We start from the raw sequence: 24,171 nt of genomic DNA, 5'->3' as shown, positions 1-24,171 counted from the left end.
TGGGTAGCTAGCTGGTTTTGTTTGCGAGTTTCCGAATCAATTATTTATGGACTCGTTAACGAGTATCGCTTTCCACCTTTCTTCATCCTACTATCCCGAAGCTTCTACCATCCGGTTCCTTTCCTCTCGCTTGCGTGCACTTTATATTTCCATCCGAACGAAAATACGATAACTACGGACGTCCGGTCCCGAGTTTCGTGGTACGGTGAAAAGAGAAAGAGAGAGAGAGAGAGAATGAGAAAGAGAGAGAGAATTTTTCCCGCGAACGTATCATCCACTTCTCCGCCTTTTAATTGGAGCTCAATTAGTAGTGCACGCGCGCGCGCACAAGCGCGAACCCGTGAGCTTGCTAACCTCGATTACCATACAATCGTTAACCATCACATTTTCATATACGGAGATGCGCCTTTTCATTATTCCGAGCGAATGCGTATAGCAATTATTAGATTAAACCGGGAAGAAACAATTTGAACCCTTTTTTTTTTCTCTTTTTTCGTTCTCCTCTCTCTCAAATCTCTTTCTACAATTTTGCTTATCTTTCCAGTTTAAAACTCGAACTTTCGTTCTTTCGGGATCGAAAGAGTAACAGAAACGAGCCACGGGGTTAGATGAAAGAGAACAAAAAATAGAGAGAAAGAGAGAGAGAGAGAGATTGGGAGAGGGGGTGGCAGGGGGTTTTGCGAGTGGGAGGTTAAGAAGAGAGAAAACTACCAACGTAGTAAATCTCATTACGTCTTTATTACCTTCTCCCCTCATATTTTTAATACTCTGCGTTAAGTCAAATATTTGGTCGAGAGCTGCTCACCGTTATCGTTTAAAATTCATGATTAACCTTTCTTTCTTTTTTTCTTTTTTTGTTTTTTTTTTCTTCTTTTTTTAAGGAAGAAAAAGAATGAAAACGGAGACGAGAACGAGAACGAGAAAGGAAGGGGAGGAAGAAAGAGAGAAAAGAAATAGAGAGAGAAAAAACGAAAGATAGAAAGAGTAAGATAAAAATAAAGGATTAACGCGTACTCTCCGCGGATCTAACTTTTCGACGAAAGTAAAAAAAATATAAGAGAGTGATAAGGATATAATGATTCTTTCCGAGAAAAAAAAAGAAAGAAAAAAAAAAGAAAAGAAGGGAAACGTAAAATAAAGTAACGTAAGATAAAAATAAAAAATGATGATCTAACATATATATATATAATACACAGAACGCGAATCGTAATAATGATTACTCTCTCGAACGTAATAATTCACACTCGCGTTTAGATCGTCGATCCCTCGACGACGAATGTTCCCGTCGATCCCAGATGTTTAACTCGCTGTACGGTTCGCTGTATTTTCGCGATTGGTCACGGATAAATGTCGAACGATTCGAACTATTTAGCGGGTAATGAAGTTTTCAAATATTAGAACGAACATTGAAAACCAACGGCAATAATGAAGGAAATAAACGCATGTGGGAGAAAAAAGTAGCAACGGTAATAAGAGAACAGGTGGGCAGCTAAGAAGCAAGCAAGCAAGCAAGCCAGCAAGCCAACAAGCCAGCAAGTAAGCAAGCAAATAAGCAAGAAAGCAAGAAAGCAAGCAGGCAAACGAGGGCAAGCAAGCAGGCAGGCAGGCAGGCACAGGTACGGCCGATCGTTCGTGGCAACAAACTCGTCCGTGACGACGACCCTCGAAGGCTCAGAGGTGGGACGCGAGGATGACTGCTCTCGAGTGCTGCAAAAAAGGGAGAAATTTTCAAGCGTGCGTAGCTGGCGTACGCGGCGTAGGGAGGACCGAGGACGAACTAGTAGAGAGTAGAGGAAGAGTGGTAGGAGGGAGGGAGGGAGGGAGGAAGTGGGAGTGGGAGGAGAGAGAGAGAGAGGGAGGGAGACGGAGAACGGAAAAAAGGCGGAGGAGGGTTTACAAGGAAGACGATGAAGGGGTGGTTGGTTGGTTGGTTGGTTGGTTGGTTGGTTGGTTGGTTGGTCCAGTGGTGAGAGATAGATAGAAGGGAAGAAAGAAAAGAAGGAAGAAAGAAAGAAAGAATGAAAGAAAGAAAGAAAGAGAAAGAAAAAGGGAGTATGCGGAAGGAGGAAGGAAAAAAGAAATGGGTCACATTAAAGGTTCATTAGGGCACGGCGGCTGGTATCTGACCCAAATTCATATTTTCCATAGTGACAGGCGTGGGACGCGAGAGATGGAGAAGGGATGGCGAGGGATGAAGAAAGAGGAGAGGTAGGTGTAGAGGGGCAAAGGGATCGGAAGGGGTGGGATTGGTGGTTCGCGGCGCCGGCGCCGCTCCCACCCTCGAGCCGCAGCTCGTGCGGGCGGGGAAGCGTCGCGACGCCCGTCGTCGGCTGCACAGTGCGGGCCCGGACGCCCACCAAGTAGTACGTTCACGTTCTGGTCGGACAGACCGATCTCGAGCCACTCTCTCTCTCTCTCTCTCTTTCTCTCTCTCTCACTTCTATTTCATTTGCTCGCTATCACACACACTCACTCGCTCGCTCACTCACTCTCGTTCGCTTGCTCGTGCGCACGCTCCTTCTCTCTCTTTCTAATCGTCCCCTCTCTGTCTTTCTCTTATTCACTCTCCTTCATAACGTCTCTTCCTCTCTCTGTTTCTCTTTCGTTTCCAACACATCCACAACCCCTGACTCCAGAACAGTGTACCGAGAGAAAGAGAGAGAGTAAGAGATTGGGAGATAGAGAGATAGAGAGACACAGAGAAAGAGAGAGAGAGAGAGAGAAAGGGAGAGATAGGAGGAAATAGAGAGAGATAGATAGATAGAGAGAGAGAGAGAAAGAGAAGAGACGCGTAACTACGCACGTACGTAGCGTCCTTTTCGTCGCGCGTCTCAGTGAAGCACCAAACTGGTGTCGTCGTCTACGGGAAAAAGGGAAGCAAGTAGTCACGGCGTAGCGTGTGGTCCGACGCGACGCAGAGAGAATCAAGACAGGAAAGAAAAGAGAATAGACTTTAACAACATATCTTCTTTTCTTTTTCTTCTAATATTTCGTTTCCTAGAAATATTCGTACGAATTATTTATCCTCGTTTATATTTCAACGGCGAATAAATTCGAAGAAAAAAATTCGTTGGTTGGTTGGTTGGTAAATTTCAAAATAGTGATTATAGAAACAACAACGAAGCCGCGCCAGCAGCCCGTTTCTTCGGTTTTTTTTTTTTTTTTTTTCTATCACTTTCTTTCCACATCTTCTTTTTTTTTACATTTTATTGTAAATATATTATTTTTCATTTGTTGAAATTTCTTGAAATTTTTCGATCGAAATAGAAATAAAATGAGCTATCGTAAACGGAAAGATCATGGAGAGTAAGAAAATCAAAAGAGAAAAAAAAGCAAAAAAAAAGGACGGGAAGGAATAGACGGCAAGTGTCGGAGACTTAAGGGCGGGCCTCGAGACGTCTTAAAGGGGTGCGACCGTTAAGGGTGCGCCGGTTCGATCAGACCTACGATCTCCCCAAGTTCTCGAGGAAAGGATCGAGAGAAATTCAAGGAGAGGAGAAGAAAGGGCCCCTTTTTTCGTTGTCATTACATCGAACTAAGACGACAATAGACAGACACGTGCGAACGTTTGACGCGTGCACGTTTACTCCGACGCCGAGCTGACATTCCTCTTTTTCCCTCCCACCTTCTTTATTCCGTAATATCATCCGTCGACGTTATATATTTCTATTTTTTCTTTCTTTTTTTTCTTTATTATTCATCTTTTTTCGTCATCCACTTCATATCCATCCATTTCTTATTTTCTCTTGGCTCTTGGAATCCGAAAACGAGAGACTTTGGCACGCGCACCAATCTCGAACGAGTAGTAGTCTTGTTCGATGTTGCTGAGCGGCGGAAAATAGAAACGACTATTTTTTTCTTCTTCTATCTTTCCCTCTATTTTTTTCTCATATCGCAAAAGAGAGAGAGAGAGAGAGAGAGAGAAGGATTCAATTTACGCGCGCGGTTATCGGAGAAATTGGTCAGAAAACGATCGTCGTCACGCGATGCGGTTATTTTCCTATACTACTCTCGAAAACTATTTCGAACGTTTAACAATCATTGTTTCCTAACTATTATACATCAATCTCTCTTCCTTTCGATTAGTCCAAATACGTTTCTAATGATACAACCTATTACGAGAAGAAGCATTAACGAAGTTTCCTTTTTGTTAATTAGACGAGTTCACAATTGTAGGAAGTTGAAATTTGTTAAATAACAGTTAAGGTATGTTATAGCGTTCAGGGTCGAAGGTGACGGGCGTATCGTTCGAATTAGCGCTACGATTTCGGCCGTAGTTCTAATCTTGGAAAATCTATTTTTGGACAATCATCCTATCCGCAGTAGTTTGGAACGTGTCTAACGGTCAACTAAAAGCTCCAAATATTAAACCCTCTTCTTCTCTCTCTCTCTCTCTTTCCTTTGTCTCTCTCTCTCTCTCTCTTTCTTTATCAAATAATTAAATAAATTTATTAGCGAAGTATTTCGATCGTTTTCGCGAATAATCGAAATCGCAGTCGTATTTGTATTCGTTTGTCTCCGATAATATCAGGAAAGGATAGAAATCATCGAATCGGAAAATTTCTTCGAGTGTGAAATAGAAATGTGTATCGCGTAAAAATCTAATCAAAATTCGTAAAGAAAAAATCAGAATAAAAAGAAGAATAAGAAGAAGAAGAAGAAGAAGTTGTTCCGGATATAGGCCGAGCACTTTGGATACCCGCACCCTCCCTCTTCCTCCCTCTTCTCTCTTCCTCTTTCTATATCTCGATCTCTCGTCGTCGACTAAGACGACAACGACAACGACGACTACGACTACGGCGACGACGACGACGAAGACGAAGACGAGGACGACAAAAATATCGTCGAAGCGAGGAAGGAACGTAGGCACTCGTCGGAAGACGAATTCGAGAGTCCAAGTGTTTTAGACGCGAATCATTTTTCTTACAAAAGAAACAAAATAAAAAGAAAGAAAGAAAGAAATAGATCAACGAATATTTTCTATTTCGGGTTTTCCATTTTCTCAGATTTTCTAATTCCGTTCTTATCCCTTACTTCTTCTTCCTTCGTATCGGTCAATGTCGATAACCTCGATTTTCTCGTTCGCTTTTCTAGAAAGGTCAAAGTCGTTGAGAAAAGACACTGGATAGATCCAAACGTTGGATCTATCCAAATACCTTGAACGTGATCTTGAAAGATGTGGAAGAAAAAGATAGAAAGAGAACGGAGGAGTTTAGTCTGTTCGATGTTCTTTCGAAAAGAACTAAAGAGAGAGAGAGAGGGAGAGATATGGCGAAAACTAAACGACGATGTTCGCTCGCGCACAAATATTCCTAAAAATATCCCCGGGACACCACGGTTTGGCAGAATCTTGTCGAGTACTAAGAGAACGAAACGAACGATAGAGAGAGGGAGAGAGAGAGAGAGGCTCGGTCCTCGCGACGGTTATTCGTATTCGCAGTGAGAAAGCACGAATCGGCCTCGTCGCTTCGCGCTAAAGTGTACTGTGCGGAAAAAGATGATGTCCTTTTTCATGGTGTTGCAGCAACACAATTATAAGAAAAATAACTTTAACTTTGGTATTACGGAGATGAGCGGGGAAAGAGAAAGAAAAGAAAAAGAAAAAGAAAAAGAGAAAAATAATCGAATGGGAAAAGAAAGAAAAGGACAGTGCAATTTGATAATGATGATAATAATAATGATGATGATGATGATGATGATGATGATGTGTCCGGTATATTGAAGTGAGTGTTACAACGGGAGTGCTTTCCAACGAGATCAAGAGCAAGGCTGATTTCTTCCGAAGAAGATATTCCTACATCGAGGTATGACAACGAAATAGAATAAAAGGAAGAAGGGTGGTCATTTAATGGAACGATCCTAGAAATGATTTTTTTAACGTTGTCCAAAATATTATATTCGAATCTTTGATTTGTCATTTGGTACGTTCGAAAGAACTTTCTTAGAAATTTCGTGATACTTTTTCGTGACTTTGATGTTTTTTTTTGTATTATCGTTCTCGCTCAGTCCCTCTCTCTTTCTCTCCCTATTTCTCTGTCCGTCTGTTTAAATTTGATTTTCTTTATTTCTTCGAGCATAATCGTATCGACTTATCCGCGGGAGAACGTACAACGGCGGAGTCTGTCTCTTCACCGGTCGTAGGATAAATTTAAACACACGCGTCTCGTGTTACTCGCGCATCACGCCGCGCCGAGAATAGTTTACCGTACGAGCAAGAAGCAACCGAGAGCAGAGAGGACGGTACTAACACTCGCTCGTTCTCTCATTCTCCCACATTTATTCTATCTTTTATTCTCTTTTAGAAATTCTCTTTGGATGAGGAATCCTCGCGCGATATATCGCAAATTCCGAGCGAAATATCGCCAGAGGATTTTCCATAAAAGGGTGAAAGGCATTCGAGTATTTGAATATTCGACGGGATCTTGTCTTTTCTAAAGATGAAACGTTAATACAGAGAGAAAGAGAGAGAGAGAGAAAGAGAGAAGAGAAGATTCGGGGAATGCCAAGAGGAAGTTAGAGGCATCGGCCTCCGGCTCCATTGTTACCACCTTAATACCCCTCTTCCTGCCAATAACCCCGCTTTCGCACAATGACACCTTCAATGGCCGACCCGATAGACTTGCCTTCGAGCTCAAATCTCTCTCTCTCTCTTTTTATCTTTCTTCCTTTCTCTCTTTCTTTCTTTATCTTCCTCATTCTCCATCTATCTATCTTTGTCATTCGTTTAAACTCGTTAGAACGTTCGCTCCTTCTTCCTTTCATTCAGATTGGAAAACTTTAGAAAGTTGAAATAGATGGAAACGATACTAGGGGAAAATTGCGTGTCATTGATTGAACGTCAACAACGAACTCTAACGATTTCACGCTGACAGTAGCAAACGTAGAAGCCGAGGGAAAATAAGATAGATAGTTAGATAGATAGATAGATAGATAAATAGATAGATAGATAGATGGGGAGAGCGTTCAGGTGTACAGGGTGGTAATTAGCCTCGCCACTAGGACGGAGGCATCGTTCATCCAAGCAAGCGAACTATCACGGATCGTGGAACACGAAATGTCACTACCAGAATCAACCAGACGACACAACGACCACGATGATCACGACGAAGAAGACGACGATGTTTCTGCGTCCGACGTTTACGCTTGGTCGAATTCGTTAGGGACACACTATGTCAGTGACCCTACAACAGTGTCTGTCTCTTTCTACTTCTACGATATCAACGATCAACCCAACCTAGTACGAAACTAGCAACAACAACAACAACAACGACGACGAAAAGAAAGGAACAAAGAAATAGAAAATAGAAAATAAAAGCAACCGAAGAAAAGGGAAAATGAAGAAGAGGAATAACGGGATTCACGTAATGTTAAGCTTAGCTGGTTGAACACGGGTCAAATATACTGCATGGTTGACGCATTTGGTCCCCTTCAACCAGCTGTAGTTGACATTAGACTTCTACCCCCGAATATCCTCAAACATCATCAAAGCTGATTTCTTCTTCTGTCTACGAGATTTTGTCGACAAATGTTATTCTTACTCTTTTTAACGATCCGAACGATTTACTTTAGTTTTTATTTCATTTCATTTGAGATTTGATTCTTTTTCTTTTTTTTCTTTGTAAAGATGTCTATTGGGATATGGAAAAAGGATTGAAAATTCAGTGTCGACGATGTTAAATATTTAATCATTGTGTATACGTGTATGTGTATATGTGTATAAAAAAAAAAAAAAAGAAAAAGAGAAAGAGAGAGAGAGATAAAAGAGCTCGAGATCATCGACGCCCCTTTCGAGTGCGGTATTTACGGAAATGCAAACAACGTTAAGAGCAACGCGTGACTGTGGTAGTGACCTTATTCTTAGAACAACCGTCGATACGTTCTTTAACAGACCCCACCCATTCTCTACTAATACTACTCGTCATCGACTGTCATCGGCTTTTACTTCGATTCTATGACGTTGGCCATTGGCTCTTTCTATCGATCGTTTAAGTACTATTTATTTTCTTTTTTATACGATTACATTGCTCTCTTTCTCTCTTTCTCTATTTCTTTCATTTTTTTTATTTTTTTTTTTTTTGTTATTACAATATTTACAAAATATATTTTTCCAACGTAAGGGAATATCGGTGGATTTTTGACAAATCAATGGGACCACTGTATTTCCTTTCGACCGTATTTTAACTACAGTGATGAAAAATAATTTGAATATCATCATGTTTCGAGGGAATTAGATATAATATTTATAAACAATATATTAGATATTTTATTCGAAGTTTAAACAATATATATTTGATATAAATAATTGATTGATACAACTAATATTCGTGGAAAAAAAATATTATAACATGTTTTTTTATCAATGCTTTTAGATAGTGCTTTTGAGTAGTGGAACGAGTGAATGGGAAAAAGTGTTACGTAAATCTCAGGCGATAACCTTCGTGTGTGTATATAAAAGTTAAGTCCAGGAGTAACGGCATGGTGTATAAACTATCTTATGACTTTCCGAGTACTTACGCCTCGGGAGAATCGCGCCCAGTAAATCCGGGTTTTGTCGTTAAATCCCTTTTGTGGGATGCGAGGTTCTATGGTGGTCAGAGACTGTGGGAAGTCTGGCAAGTAGAGGGATATACCACTTTCTACATGGTGCGTGCTTTTGCTACGACAAATTGCATCGTTCGTTCCAAAGGGCGGGTGGGGGTGGGTTGGGGTTGGTTCGTTCTCTTTCTCCTTTTTCTTTCTTCTTACTTTTCTTTTTTTTTTTTTTATGGAAAAATCGTTTTGCCTAGACGAATTAGTGTAGTCGACGGAAAATCACCCTACCCTCTTCTCTTCTCTCTTTATTTTGTGTTCTTTTTCTATTTCGTTAAAATGCGATTACGCGGAGAGGCAAAGGAATTTTTGGAAGAAAAGGAAACATTTTTCCCCTCGCATTCGTGGGAATGTGATATAAAAGGGAAGAAGAAGAATAGTGAATGTGATTGTTTAAGCGAATTGAAAGTATAATGTAATTTTTGTATGCTACCGAGTGAGGTTGAATTTACGATTTATCGCAAAAGAAAGAAAGAAAGAAAGAGAGAGAGAGAGAAAATTTCATTAATTAATAAGCACGTACGTGGGATAAACGAGATCTATTTTTTATTTATTTCAATCAAATAACTTTGATCGATAAGAGAAATTCAAATGACGTCAATTTATCGACAGTACATCTGTACGTTAAATTAATTTCTATGATCTAGCTTTTAAATTTATTCTAATAAAATAATTATTATATTTTTGTATGTGTGATTTTTTAGGTCACGAAAAAAGAATTGTTTACATGCATGTATAAGTGAAATAAGCGTCGATTGCATTAACACTATCTTATATAAGATAAATTTAAATAATATTATTAATCGATAGAAAATGTGTGTATTATATTAAATTAGTTTGTACGACTGACCCTTTTAATTATATCTAATCAAATAAAGACATTTTTTTGTATAAAATTGTAAATCACGTAAAAAGAATTTGTATACACGTGCACGAAATCAACATCGATTGCGTTACACTCTCGTAAATAAGAAACAAATTCAAATGATATTATCTTACAAAAGAAGATGAGCGCATTAAATGAATTAGTACGATCGATTATTTAATTATAAATTTGTAACGAAATTTCACGTATTCACCAAAAAAAAAATATATATATATATATATATATACAGAGGTATACTAAACCAGCATCGATATTTGAGAATATTTCAACCTTGTCGCACTTACGCATTCCAAATTGAAATAACTATTACATATAATTCGTACATACTTACCTAAATAGCATTTGTGATAGAAAATAAGAGAAGGTGTGTACGTTTAAATCGTATCTTTGAAATGTTCAGGGTGTCTTTGTAAAAGTTTAAAAATAAAACTTTAAGATCGACTAGTGCGATCGACTTCGTTGCTTAATATTTGAATCGCGTGCCTTAAGAAAAGATCGTCTTATCTAACATCAGATTAAGATAATCGGTTTACTCGGCCCGTAAGTAGTACGATGCACGAAAGCATCGAAGATAATTTTCGATATATCTCGCATGGTGTATTAGTTCCTTCACTTCAACATTTACTCTTTTTCTTTATTCTTTTTTTTATTCTCTTTTTCTTTTTTTTTCTAAGAATTTCTAACATTGTTTATTACTTCCTTCTTATATATACATACCAGACATTTTTCATATCGCACATTATGTTGTTCTAACCATAATCACGAAATATAATTATGAATATACGTATACGATCCTACCTAGTCATCTCATTTCTCATTTTTAACATGGATAATGAAATTTTTCCAGACATTTTGAATACTTTCAAACACGTAACTTTAAAGATCCTTCACCGACAACAATTTACTAATAATATACTTTTACCTTAATCGGTAATTTCATTTATTTTCTTTTTCTTTTTCATACTTCATTATTATGCAATATTTTTATATTTATAATATTACACTTGTTTATTTTAAATAAATTAAATATATAACACATACGCGGGAGGTGGGGGTGGATTGAAAAGTTTTGTAGTCTAATATAGAAAATGGTTTTCTTTTTTTATCGATCAAATTTTTCGACATAGTATGAAAACATTTTGTTGTTACGAATACGCAAAAAGATTCAAACATTTCATTTTTTTTATTCCTAACATGGCCAATGAAATTTTTTCCAAATGTTCTGAATACTTTTAAGATCCTTCACCGACAATAATTTACTAATATATTTTGATCTGAATATTATATAAATGATATATATTTATTGTATACACTTAAGTATCATGCAATTGTTTAAACAAATTATTTATACTCTTTTAACTTTTAATAATAAAATAGTACATAGAAAAATAGTGGATTGAAAAGTCTTGAGTCTAAACATGGAAACAATCTGTTTTTTTTCTTTTTTTTTTTAGTTAAACCTATTTTTATTTTTCGACGTATTAATAGTCTCGGAATTGTTCAATCGATTCTCGCACCATTACACCTGTATATTTAAAGGTAAAATGTAAATTGAACTTCCTCGAATAGGAAGAAGTTTTTCTCTAAGATGTTGATATTAGTTTCCTACAGGAAAATAGCAAGATCAATTTCCAAGTTAGTACACAACGTACCGATATTAAATCCCTTTACCTTCACACTCGACTAACCCGAAATACCAGAAAGTAACTTGAGCGTTATGAGTAATGAAACGTTTGTCTACACAAATGCTAGTCTGCGATAAATAAATTTGTTCTTTCCTTTTTTTCTCACGGGGAAATAAGTAAAAGAAAAAAAAGAAGAAAAGAGTAGCCTCGGAGGTTTTAAAAGTTGACGAGTGTCCCATCAAAACGGTTAAGTAGATCTTAAATTTTCTTACGAACTAATAATCATCTTAGACATTTTTTGGTTCATTCCAAGACAAATTTTTCTTTTCTTTTCTTTTTTTTCTGTACTCTCATAGAAGGAAGATAATTAAAAGACTCAAAAGTTACTATTGGCTAGACAACGGACAAGAACGAAAAAGATAAAGAAGGGAAAAGGTAAAATGAAGAGGAAGTGTCGAGCAGGTGAAACGCAATATTCTAATCCGTCGTCTTTTGTTAGAGCTGCTGAAACACTGACTCGACCTAAATATTACTTTTAATTAAATTTCATCATCCTGCTACGTTTCATTAGCACGGAGGATTAATAACGGTTAATAATCAAGACATACACACACACACACACACACAGATACACACGGGCAGTATCTTAGTTTGTCGAAAAGACGAGGAAAATGTAATTGCAACGAATATAATACATGTATACCTACGTGTACGTGTATTTAATGTATAACGACGAGGAATATTTTATGACTTAACTCTTGAGAGTTGGCTTTTATATTCTCTGAGGAAACTAACATCGATGATGATAGCAAAGATTTCAACGAAGTATTGATATTTAGTTTTTCTTTTTTTGTGATTTTTTTTTTCACTCGTAAATAGAAATAGAGAAAGAAAGAGAGAGGGAGAAAGAAATATAGGTCAAACAGTAAGTCACATGAGTATTCGTACAACTGCTATCAATTTAAAATAATCGATATTTTCATATAATACAATATTTACAAATTCTTATTGGACAGAAATATATTTTAGAATTATTAAGCTTTGTGAATTGGATATAAAATAGATTTTATTGCAAAAAAAATATTTTATTATATTATAAGAGAAGAAAAAGTTGGCATAGATGATAAAACAATTATTTTCATCATTAATAACAACAAATTCCAAAGTATTATTTAGAAAAATAATGATTGTAATGTTACGTATTATTTTTGACGTAGAAGATGTAAATACTTTATAAATGAAACCATTTATTTTAATCATATGAGTAAAATTATATTTATCAAATTCATTAAAATTGTTCTTATGCAATCAAATTGATATCAAAATTGGAAAATTGAATAATCATAAAATAAATTTTTATGTATAAAAATGACGAAGTTTTGCATTAAAAGCAAATATCGATGATTTCAAATTGACGGTAGGAACGGGTACCAATATTTCTATGACTCACTGTATATGCATATTTATCGACCGATACTAAAATTCAGTAATAATGGCCGTTTCAAATGTTTGTCGAGCATATATATATATATATATGAAAACATTATTTATTGGAAATTCGTCATTAATAGATGCGGCATCGTTGAACGAAAGATTTCTAAAATAAGTAAAAGAAGACAGAAATACTTTTAAACGTCTCGTCGTTTCATCGCGAAAAAGAGGAAGAGGAAGAGGAAGAGGAAAAGAGAGAGAGAGATATATAATTTTAGTTCAAACGATTGAAGTTAAGCGAGTTTACTGAAGACGTCTTCGACATAGTGAGGTATAAGCGAAGTTAGATCGACGGCAAATTACCTCTTCAAAGGAATTAAATTGAAAAAAAAAAAGAAAAAAAAAAGAAGGAACGGGAAGGGGGTTGGGGGAGAAAAAAAAGAAAACACACACACACACCACACAAGAGAAAGACAAAGAAAAGTAGAGAAAAAGTAGACGTGCGTTGGTTAGGCGACGTTAAGAAGACGAAGGAGGCGTGTCAGAGGAGGCAAATTAGTTTGAGTGCATTTCAGCGAACCACAAAGTAGGTAACCTTAAGTAATGTAATCTCGTTGGCGGTGATGTTGCTGCCTCCCATCGGCGGTGTCGGGATCGGCGTCGAGCTTGGTGTCAACGTTGGCCAAGAGAAAGCTTTCCTCTCGTTGTTGGAACCACCACCACCACCACCATCACCACCACTATCACCACCACCATTACCATCATCACTACTACTACTACTGCTACTATTACTACTATCACTACTACAATTGCTACAACTAGCAACTACTGGCTTCGTCCTAGTTTTCCTGTGGCTCCTACTAGTATCGGTTCGAGCGTTGCTAAACGTGCTTATAACTCTGAAACACGCTAGGGACCTCCGAATCCGTATACACATAAGCTTCTTTTCCAACTAATATCAATGTTATCTGTATTTCGTTATCCCCGCACTTATATTTGTATAAACTCAAATATTTTAATAGGAAGACTTTGAACATTTCAAACGAATCTAAAGTAAAAATTTATACGCGTAATATCGACGCTGACAAATTCAATGTTTTGGCTACATCTCCTCATCTCCTTGGCACCATTTATTTTTTGTAATATTATATACGAAACATTGGAGATAAATACTTTGACGATTACTTAAAACGTATAATAAGTCTTATTCATTTTTCCAATACGAAAAGATAAATATAATAATTCTAAAAATACGTTCCCAATAAACTTAATTAAAAATTAATAAATATCGTAATTTGCCTTACAACAAAGAGAGAACGTGTAAAAAGAAGAGAAAAAAAAATGAGGGTCGTAAAGCAAGGATTTTTTGTTTGCCGATGAAATGGGCAAAGGCATTGTCGAGAAGCGTACTTGGACGCGCCATTATCCTATGAATTGCCCCATAAATCTGTGCTCCTAGGTTTCTCGAGGGGATGGAAAAGAAGAAGTAAGAGGGGTATAGGGGGGAAGTAGAGGGGATGAAACTGGTGGATATTAACGTGATTCGCGGTTGGCAATGACTTGCAGAGCATCGTCGTCGTAGTAGTAGTCGTAGTAGTCGTCTTCGTATAGTTACAATGCTCCATATGGGTGCCAGCAATATCATCGTCATTGAACATGATCATTGAGAGTTAGGGATTTGCTTGCGATCGATTCGGTACTACAGTCGAGTTCTATAACGCTTGACTATCACTCTAGAATGTACAAGTACTATCCCCTTCTCTCTCTCTCTCACACATACACTCTGTCTTTCTCTCCTCCCCTTTATCTATCTCTCTCATTTATATGTATATGTGGTGGATTGAAAGGGGGGTGAGTGTGGCAAATTACACGACAGCTTTAGAGCAACGCTTCCATGGTATTGAAGAGGTAGAGCATGGAAAGTCCTAGAGAGATAGGTAGTCGAAGTTGCTAGTCCACGGCCAATTTGGGAATCTCAAGTACGTATTCGAGGTGGTCTTTCAGTATCCCTCCACCTCTCTCTCTCTTTCTCTTTCTCTCTCTCTCGATCTGCTTCACTAGGTTCTCTAGAAGGTATCCAAAGATCTCAAAACGTTGTGGCACGGTAAAGCCTCTTGGGATCTCAGGGATCGAGCAATAACGAACGGACGTGTACCGAGGCAACAGTTCAGCTAAGACCATACGAGCGGTGTCCAAGGATATTGGAACATAGTCGCAGCTGCAACATGCGCACTAACGCATTGCCAATATCCTTGGATCCGAGCAGAGGCTATACGTTAACGTTGCTGCATACCGAGTCGCTGGACAACACGTTCCAATCAAATTACTTTAGACCTGTTCGATTCTTTTCTTAAGATCGTAATACGATTTCTTTTGGATGATATTGTTTGTTTAATAGTTGATTCGATATTATTGGAAATACGTGTTTATAATCAATATTTTTCATTATATTTCGATATAATCAGAATGGTGGGATTGATTATTGGACACCCCGTATATATGCTCGCCTACATACCAAACCATAGAAGTCCGTAGCTGCGTGAGATAGAAGGGGTTGTATATCAAGGAGCCACGCCTAGCACGAGAACCACTTCCGGTCTAGACACGCGAGCTTGCTTGGCTGCCGACACAAGCTCAGCCTTCGAGCACCGTTGCTGCTTGGATCGGTTCCCTTCACCCTTTACCCTTTACCTTTATCTCTCCCTCTCTCTCTCTCTATCTATCTATCTATCTATCTTTCTCTCTGTCGCTCTATGCAAGACATTTACAAGCTCCCTTTAGACCATATACATCGAATCCCGACTCGAGACCGCATGAACAGAGTTCTTCGTTTGTTCGGGGGCCCAGAACGTTCGTTCGTTCGTTCGTTGGTTCGATCGAAGGAAGTTTCGTGTTGGTGGTTCGTATAGAAATTACAAGGACCTCGGTGCTCGTTCTTGTTCTCCTCGAATCAAAGGAATAAAGAACGAACGAAAATAAAATAATAAGATTACTCGTTGATTCTCTCTCTCTCTCTCTCTCCCTCTCTCTCTATTTATCGAAAGGATTATTAACAAGATTTTCTAACGCGTTTATCAAGAAAATATTATATAAAAAAAAAATCTAAACAAAAAATCGGTGGAATTAGAATGGAATGAACGTTTAAATCATATCAAAAGGATGAGGTCCCACAGCTCTTAAAGAAATTGAAAAGCCGAGAAGAGAAACTTCTTCGATAGGTTGAAAGTCGCGTTTAACAACGACGGGTGGTCCGACACGATATCGCTTTAAACTCGATCGATCTTTATACCCAACAGCATGGGTCTTCTTCTTCTTCTTCTTCTTTTTCTTCCTTCTCCTCTTCTTCCCATTGCTAGTTTCCTATCTCTCCCCCAAAGTCCTCCCAAAGTCGAACGCTTTCCTATTCGATGGGAAAGAGAGAAAGCATCTCTCGAGAGATTCACCAAAGATGCCGATTCCGAAGGTTAAGACCAGACCAGGAGAGTAGTCTTTCTCGTCCATCGACCCATCTAAGTAATTCCTCAACGTTCTACGATGCGAATACGACAATGGACATGAAATAAAGTAGCCGATAAATCTGCTACCCTTTTTATCATGGATCTCTTCTCGCCATCTTTCAGGCCCTTCTCTCAAGACCAATGTAATTCATTTTAGCGAGAATCTCTGTGTACGAGACTGCCAGAGAAAAAAAAAGGGGGAGGGGGGGCTGAGGAGGATATATACAATAGTATATTAGGTACAATACAGTTACAATAGATGCGCTGGTGAACTACTTACCGACACTATTGTTAGCCCATTGTCCCTGTTAGGATGCATAGAGTACCTACTCACCTGAAAGAAATAAAAAGAGATTTTTCTCAAATTCGTGTGAAATTACAAAAAAGACAATGTCATTTGAAGATTTTCATATTAATATGTATTTATTATATTTTAAATATATTCTTATTTGAAAGAATAACTAATTCTAACTATAGGTTTTCAAAGGGGGTCTTCTACCATTGCGAGAGAGAGAGAGAGAGAGAGATGTCAAGGTTAAATATAAAATGAAAAAAGATTGTTTTCCTTTTTCTTTTTTTTCATTTTTAGTCGACGCCATCATCGACGAACCACCCACGAGATACGTTGCTTAGATTAATGTTTCCCTTTACTTAAGAGCTGCCTCGCCTCTTTGTGAAATCGGAAGAGGGGAAAAAAAGGCGAGGTAAAGGTGGTAGTGGTGGTGGTGGTGAAGGTGGTGGTGGTGGTGGCGGTGTTCTTTTGGTAAGAATTTCTTTGATAAAAGATGGTATGTAAAACGACTGAAAATTGCTTTTTATTTTTTTCCCTCCCTTTTATTTTTTCATCTATTATATATCCATGCCGTATAGGAATAATTATAGAGGAGGATAATTTTTTTTAATTAGAAAATAAAATTAATTATTAATCTAATTTATATATTTATCTCATATTTTAACGTTTTATACATTTATCTTAAATTTAATATTATTTCCATTAATAATTGAATACACCTACTAATCATTTAATAACAATTGAAAAGTACCCCCTCTCATTTTCCCCATTTATACGATACAATCATTATCTCTTTGATAAAATTCTCATTTTACACAGTAAAAAAACAAAATCGAAATGAAATTTAAAAGAAAAATAAACGTAAGAACTTATTGAATGAGAAAAAAAAAAGAAAATTAAAGAGAAAAGAGTATAGAATTGTAGGTTGAGGTAATAAAAAAAGAAGAAATGGGGCAAAGAATTTGGCGTCTTTTGTAAATTTCGTTCATGTTCGCATACGCTACTACTACACACATACACACATACACACATACACAGATACAGAAACATAGTATTCAGCACGAGTATGTAACACTCCGTGCAGTTGTATGAGTAATAGCAAGAAGAGACGAAGAAAAATCAGCGGTGGTTGGAAAGAAGGGGGGTTGGGAAGGGGTGGTTAGTAGACAGAGAGAGAGAGAGAGTAGGTGGGAAAAGGGGTGGGTGCGATCGAATGCGAGGACGATTGCCTCGGCATATCGATGAGAGAAGGAAAACTCGGTACGCCTGGTCGCGTTTCGAAAGAGTGCAAGAAGAAACTTTTCACGATATTGCTTGAAGAAGAAAGAAGAAAAAATACAAAAAGGAAAAAAATGGAAGCAAAAAAAAAAGGAGGAAAAGAAAAAAAGAAAGGAGTGCTTTGCAGCAGCAGCAGCACCACCACCACCACCACCACCAGTACCAGCAGCCGTTTCTATTGCGATGAAGATAGGTAACGACGCGTCACGCCCTTTTTTTTATCCTTTCTTTTTTTTCTTCTTCTTCTTCTTCTTCTTCAATTTTTCTTTTATTTTTTGTTTTTCTCTCTTTGCTACGTTCCATTCTATATTATTTTTTCTTCTTCTATTACTACCATTATCATTAGGAACACCATCATATGTATTATTATTATTATTATTATTGTTGTTATTGTTATTATTTTATTATCATATTATCATAACCATATTTTCATCATCATCATCATCATCATCATCATCATTATTTTTATACGATCATTATTTTCATTTTCCTATTATCATATTATTTCTATATCACATTTATTATTAATATTAATGTTATTATCATATTATACTATTGTCACTATATTGCTATTATTATTGTAACTATTATAAATATTATATACTATTGATACACTATTATCATTAGCGTAATATTATATTATAGTCATCATATTATTATTATTATTATTATTATTATTGTAATTACTATAAGAATCACTGTAAAATTCTTATTAAATATCACACGACTTTTATTTTATTTTTTATATTATTCCTTTATCATTATTTTATGACCCAGCACGCAACATATTTGTTTTTGAAGTATTTCTCTTTGAATATATTTTTCAACTTATTCGATATTTTATATATTCCAAGAACGTATAGGATTCTTCTTTATTCGAGTAGATCAACTGGAGCGAAATAGAATCGTCGCCGATTATTCGTTTCTAACTCGAAATTACGCGAAAACACGTTTACGGTACAGTAAAGTAACGACGTTATGTAAATGAATATCCTATCTATTTCAACATGCTACAGAGTGAAAAGATTTTTTCCTCAATGACGACCTACATACTTAGTAAGTATATATATATCTACACACACACATATATATATATGTAGGTGTACATCTATGTATGTATGAATGTGTATGTATATACATGCATATTCATGAAACGAATAGGTACACAGAATACACCTACCTATGTAGAATCGTAAAAATTCTATCCCCATGTTATCTCAAAGAGATCTACATACAGTATTACTCGCTTATCAGTGATGTCAGTTTTGTGAATATTATTTTACATTTTTTTTTTTCTTCTCTCTCGTTTTTTTAATTATCAATAAAATATATTAAGATATTAATAATAATAATAATAATAATAATAATAATAATAATAATTGTACGATCGTAGACTTTTAATACATATTCGAAATGCGTAAGGGTGTTCGATGTAAGGAGTTTCGAAGCGCTAATGTTCACGCCCCCCCCACCCCCACTATTCATACTCCCATTACGCACGCCCTGCTGGGCCCGTTAACAAAAACGGTCTTTCTATTCTTCTTCTGGACGCCTACGAAGACGCATCTTACATGAGAGTCATTCTCCTCTATGTGAAATTTCTTTTATTAAATTTTGTTTATCTACCATTCCGAATGTTTTGCACGTGTAGTATAAAAAGGAAATATTTTTCATTTAATAAATAAAATTTAAGATTATATAATAATTCTGATTTTAGCATTTTTACATTTTTATGTAATTGTTTAAACTAACGTAATAAAATAATAATTTCATCCGAATAAAATAAATAATAAAAAAAAATAATAATAAAAATAATATAATAATAAAAAATAAATATAAAAAAAAAGTAATAAAATTTTCATCCGAAAAAAATGTCACACATTAAAATTATTTAATATTCAAGATACGTTAATAAGAACTTAGTGTTTATATCAGTGTGTGATAAAACATGCTGAAATATAAAAAGAATGCACATTTATTGTTTCTTTAAACTAAAGCGAGATTTCGTTCGACGATAAAATAGAAGAATGTTTTCCAATATTGAGAGAAATTTTTCGTTGCAATCGAAAAAGTCAAGTGTCATTCACCAGGACGAGAATATCCTTTCCTCTCTCTCTCTCTCTCTCTCTTTCTCTTTTATTGCGAAAAATAAAACGTGACCCCCTGCAGCTTCCTCTTGGATGTTCAAAATTAGCATACGTCTCGAAGCAGAAAATAAGAAAGGAAGGAAAGAAGAAAGAAGGAAAGATGGACGGATGGATAGAAAGATAGAATCGAAATCTATATATCTATCTATCTATCTATCCATCTATCGATCGTTTCGATCGCAACGAGTAAGAAAATTTCAACTTGCATCGGGGGTTTTACAGAGTTTCGTGAGAGTCGGAGTCAAGTTTTCTTCATGCAATGGTGGATAAGCGCGAGAAAGAAACGAGCAACGTTTGCGAGAGGGGTTGTGTCAAGAGGTGGTTGAAAGAGAGAAACAGAAAGAAAGAAATAAAGTATGAGAGAGAGAGAGAGAGAGGGAGAGAGAGAGAGGTAAGAGCGGCAATGATATGTAAATCGCGTGGGAGTAGCACCGCCGGAAGGTAGCTGTATCTAAAACGTAGCAGAGCACGAGGAGCACGAGTTGATCTCTTTTTTGTATGTGTCTGTTACACTGTATATACACATAGATATACTACATATACACTACACTACATGATACATATACGTGTGTTATGTAGTAGTATGCATGAGATTGTGTATGAGTATGTGAACTGGTAGTTGATCTTTTGTATGTGTCAGTGACAGTAATTCACATCAGTGTATGTTTCTGTATATTTGTGCATACCTCTGTATATGTGAACAGCAACGCATACCCAAGCACGAGTTGATCTTTTGCGCGTATCAGCGATAGTAACTCAGTGTATGTTTGTATATGTGAATACGTGTATTTGTATGTGTAAGGAGTACGGCATACCCGAGCACGAGTTGATCCCTTTTTGTATGTACCCGTGACAGTATCTATCTATGTTGTGTGTTTGTAGGTGTGAGTACGAGAGCGTAGCAAGCATCAAATACCAAGAAGACGGAACATTTGAATACGGCGCGTGTTTCTTCCTTATCTCCCGGAAAAGCGATAGTTCTGGGGAACGGACGCGCGACTAGAATTATTTTCTACCGGCCGAATGTATATTCAACCATAGTTCGAGCATTCGCCCGCATTTAGCCTACTTCCATCGGGATTGAGTACAGTGTGTGTGTGATTATTTCTTTATTTTTATTTTTATATAGCGTGCATGTCCTTTTACACGGATTTCATCCTGGATAAGATCTTTTTCCATAAACTATGTCCCCGAAGTTGAAATCAGAGGAATTGTGTCTGACTCAACGCGGACCTTTACTACTACGAAAATTTATTCCTTCTCTCCATTGTAAGATAAAACAGAATAAAAATAATATTATGACTTTCTATCGACGTATATTATTTTTTTCAATTTTTTTATTTTCCACTTCATTAACAGCTTACAATAATCAGTTACGAATACGTACGGCATTACTGATATTTTAAAAAGAAATTAATCAAAAATTTCATTACAGTTATGGGATTTTATATTAGTAATAGTAATAATAACGTATAAATCGAGAATGATTGGTTTATATGTTTGCTGGCTTATCGATATGATGTTATATAATAATTATTAATTACGAATATGTTTCAATTATTAATAAAAAATAAATCAAAAATTCGACCTCATTATCAGATTTCGAAATATACGCAGAAATCGATTGGGTTCGTCTACGATATTTGCTGGCTTATCAGTGCGATATTATGTGTAATACGTTTAAATAAAATTGATATAATTAGTATACTTTGATAAAGGAAATCTAATCGATTTATTTCAGTATATTAATTGATATCAACGAAAGAAGAAAAGAAAAAGGAAAATAATAGGAAAAGGAATAATAGTTGAGCTTGTAAAGCTTTCGTAACAAATGATTATAAGAAGATATCTATATCGAGATATAATATGTCACATGGTTACATACTTACGGATATATAATAGTTTCTAACATCGTCTATATATCTCTCAATCTAGTCTGTTATATTGAGAAGGAGGAAGGAAGGAAGAAGGGAGGGAAGCGAAGGGAAGGAAAATTGTTCGCGTATTATTGGACAAAGAAATGGACTGGTGTATTTTATTTCTCTCGTATCGTTCGGCGTAGAGTGTACCGAGAGAGTTCTAACAAAATGAAGCGTGAAACGAAGGAAAAAAAAAAAGAAAAATAAAATAAAACAAAGAAAAGAAGGAAAAAGAAGAAAGAAAGAAAGAAAGAAAGAAAGAAAAAGGGGATCTTTGTTTAATTGAAACGCAAGAACACGGACGAGAGAGAAATGTATGAAACGAATGGCTGTACCGTTCAATGAATTCGTGACAAGGCGTAAGAGATAGTAAGTTCTTCTATCTTTTTCTCTTTCCCTTTCTCTGGTTCCTTAATTCCTTCGGGGTGAAATCTAGTGACGTTCTTTATTGAATATTCATCACGTGGAAATACATTTATACTTGATACCAGTGTGCCGCTGTTCTACGTTTCGAGACTTACCAAACACGATACACACACACGTGTATTTCTTTTAATACGAAATACGAATAAAGTATGTATTACTCGTTGTAGGCTAAAAATCTGATTTCAAGGGTTTCGTAATACTTCTACAAATGAAAATTCGGTGCTATATTTTGATTTTGTTTTTTAACCATCATTATACTTCTGTTCGAATTCGAAGTTCTTATCTCACCATTGATGCAATTTCAAAGTGCGTTTATTTTGATTATAATATAAAATAAAATACCATTTAACGTCCTCCCTACGAATTTTACCAATTTATCAAAACAATCGAGAACTTTATGGGCGTGTATATGATTTCGGATAGATAATTCTTCCTAATGCGGCTTACTACTCTCCGGACACCTGTTCTCATCGGACTACCATCATTTTAGAGCCTTTCAACACTACTTTGTTAGAGAATCGAAGAGATCCGAAAATGCATAAGAAAATTTCATAAATCAGCTAACCAACGACGACATTTTATGATGATGGGGGCATTTATAAATTAAACCGATAGTTTAACTTCGTCAATTATTTTTAATAAAATCTCTAAGTTAAGAATAAATGTGGGAAAGAATGAATTTCTATAGATAATATATTAAAGAGATGGATAGATAGATAGATAATAGATAAATGGATGGAGAGGAGGGAAAGGGAGGAAAAATGGTAAGAGAGAAAGTCGAAAGGATAGTTCTACATAGAGAATAAGAGAGAGAGAGAGAGAGAAAATCGTTCGCGAAGTTGGTGCACGCTCACGTACCGATATCGGGCTTACGCGTTTTCCCTGTGCTAGTAGAACTTCCATGATGTTGGCAAATATTGACTCTCGCAAGGTATCTGCCGGTTCGAGAACCGAGTCCATGGAGGTAGAATATGTATTCTATGGCAGTGTCAATACCTTACTACGAATCGCGTAATGATAGGAATACACCTACGTTCTGAGCGAAGTCTTCTATCTGTATATGTATAAACCTTCCTCCGTTTCTCTCTCTCTCTCTCTTTACATCTCTATCACTATCTCTATCTCCTTACATATGTATTATGTATTTCGCTTTCTATATATATATATTGTATATATGTGTATGCGTGTAAGAGAGAACATGGGACGCGTTCAAACCCTAGTACGTTCTTCCCGTATAGTATCCGTTTAAAATTAGTACGTGTTCAAATCGTTAGCCTCACTAAAGTCACGCGAGATTCTCATAATTATAGGCGCGATCAGTGATTATGTTTAAACGTTCCTCTCTTTCTCTCTCTCTCTCTCTCTCTTCCTTTCTCTCTTTTGTTCTTTCCTGTCTCGTTAAGTTCTCTACTCGAGAATTATATAATTGCATCATCGATTAACTTGAGATAATAATCTCTAGATATTTTTCTAGTTTCTTTTTTTTTCTTTTTTTTACTCCTTACTTATGCAAATGTCTTATTAATGTTATATCCGTCCAAAGAGAGTTATGATAACATTCATAGTTACGTATATCTTGTTTGTTTGTTTGTTTGTTTGATTGTTTAATTAGTTTCTTTTTTGTTTTTTTTTTTCTTTCTTTTTTTAATCGAGCTTCCAACACGTGACGACATTTTCTTATTAAATATTTTTCACAAAGAGAGAGTTAAAAGTTATCTCTTGAAATGACATAATAATCGAAGGAACTCAACTCTGCCGCTTATATTTTCTCTCCTCTCTCATTCTCTCCACGCCAACACCCCTTATCGTCTAACCCTCCCCCCCCTCCCCTCCCCTCCCCCCCCTCTTTCTTTCTTTCTTTCTTTATTTCATTCTATCGATGGAATAAAATAGCGAATAAGATGGAACGTAAATAAAATCGTACAAACGTGACGATGAAACTGGCATTTCATAGTTTACTAAGGAAAAGTAACCAAAAAGAAGAAGAAGAAGAAGAAGAAGAAGAACAGAAAAGAAAAACGCGTGGGCTTTTGATATCGAGGAATTCGATAGAATCTGGTCAACTGAGCGTACGTAACGAG

The 24,171-nt window shown here is 36.3% G+C and overlaps 1 protein-coding gene across 2 annotated transcripts in view; it reads right to left on the bottom strand.

Annotated features, from left to right (window-relative positions):
- Nucleotides 1–24,171, bottom strand: part of LOC122516238 (E3 ubiquitin-protein ligase MIB1) — a 493,031-nt gene that overhangs the window by 209,953 nt on the left and 258,907 nt on the right. The gene's annotated exons all lie outside the window — the stretch shown is intronic.

The sequence above is a fragment of the Polistes fuscatus genome, unplaced genomic scaffold, assembly GCF_010416935.1.
Source record: "Polistes fuscatus isolate 324 unplaced genomic scaffold, CU_Pfus_HIC Scaffold2, whole genome shotgun sequence".
NCBI lineage: Eukaryota > Metazoa > Arthropoda > Insecta > Hymenoptera > Vespidae > Polistes > Polistes fuscatus.
This window is presented reverse-complemented; position numbering and strand designations above follow the sequence as displayed.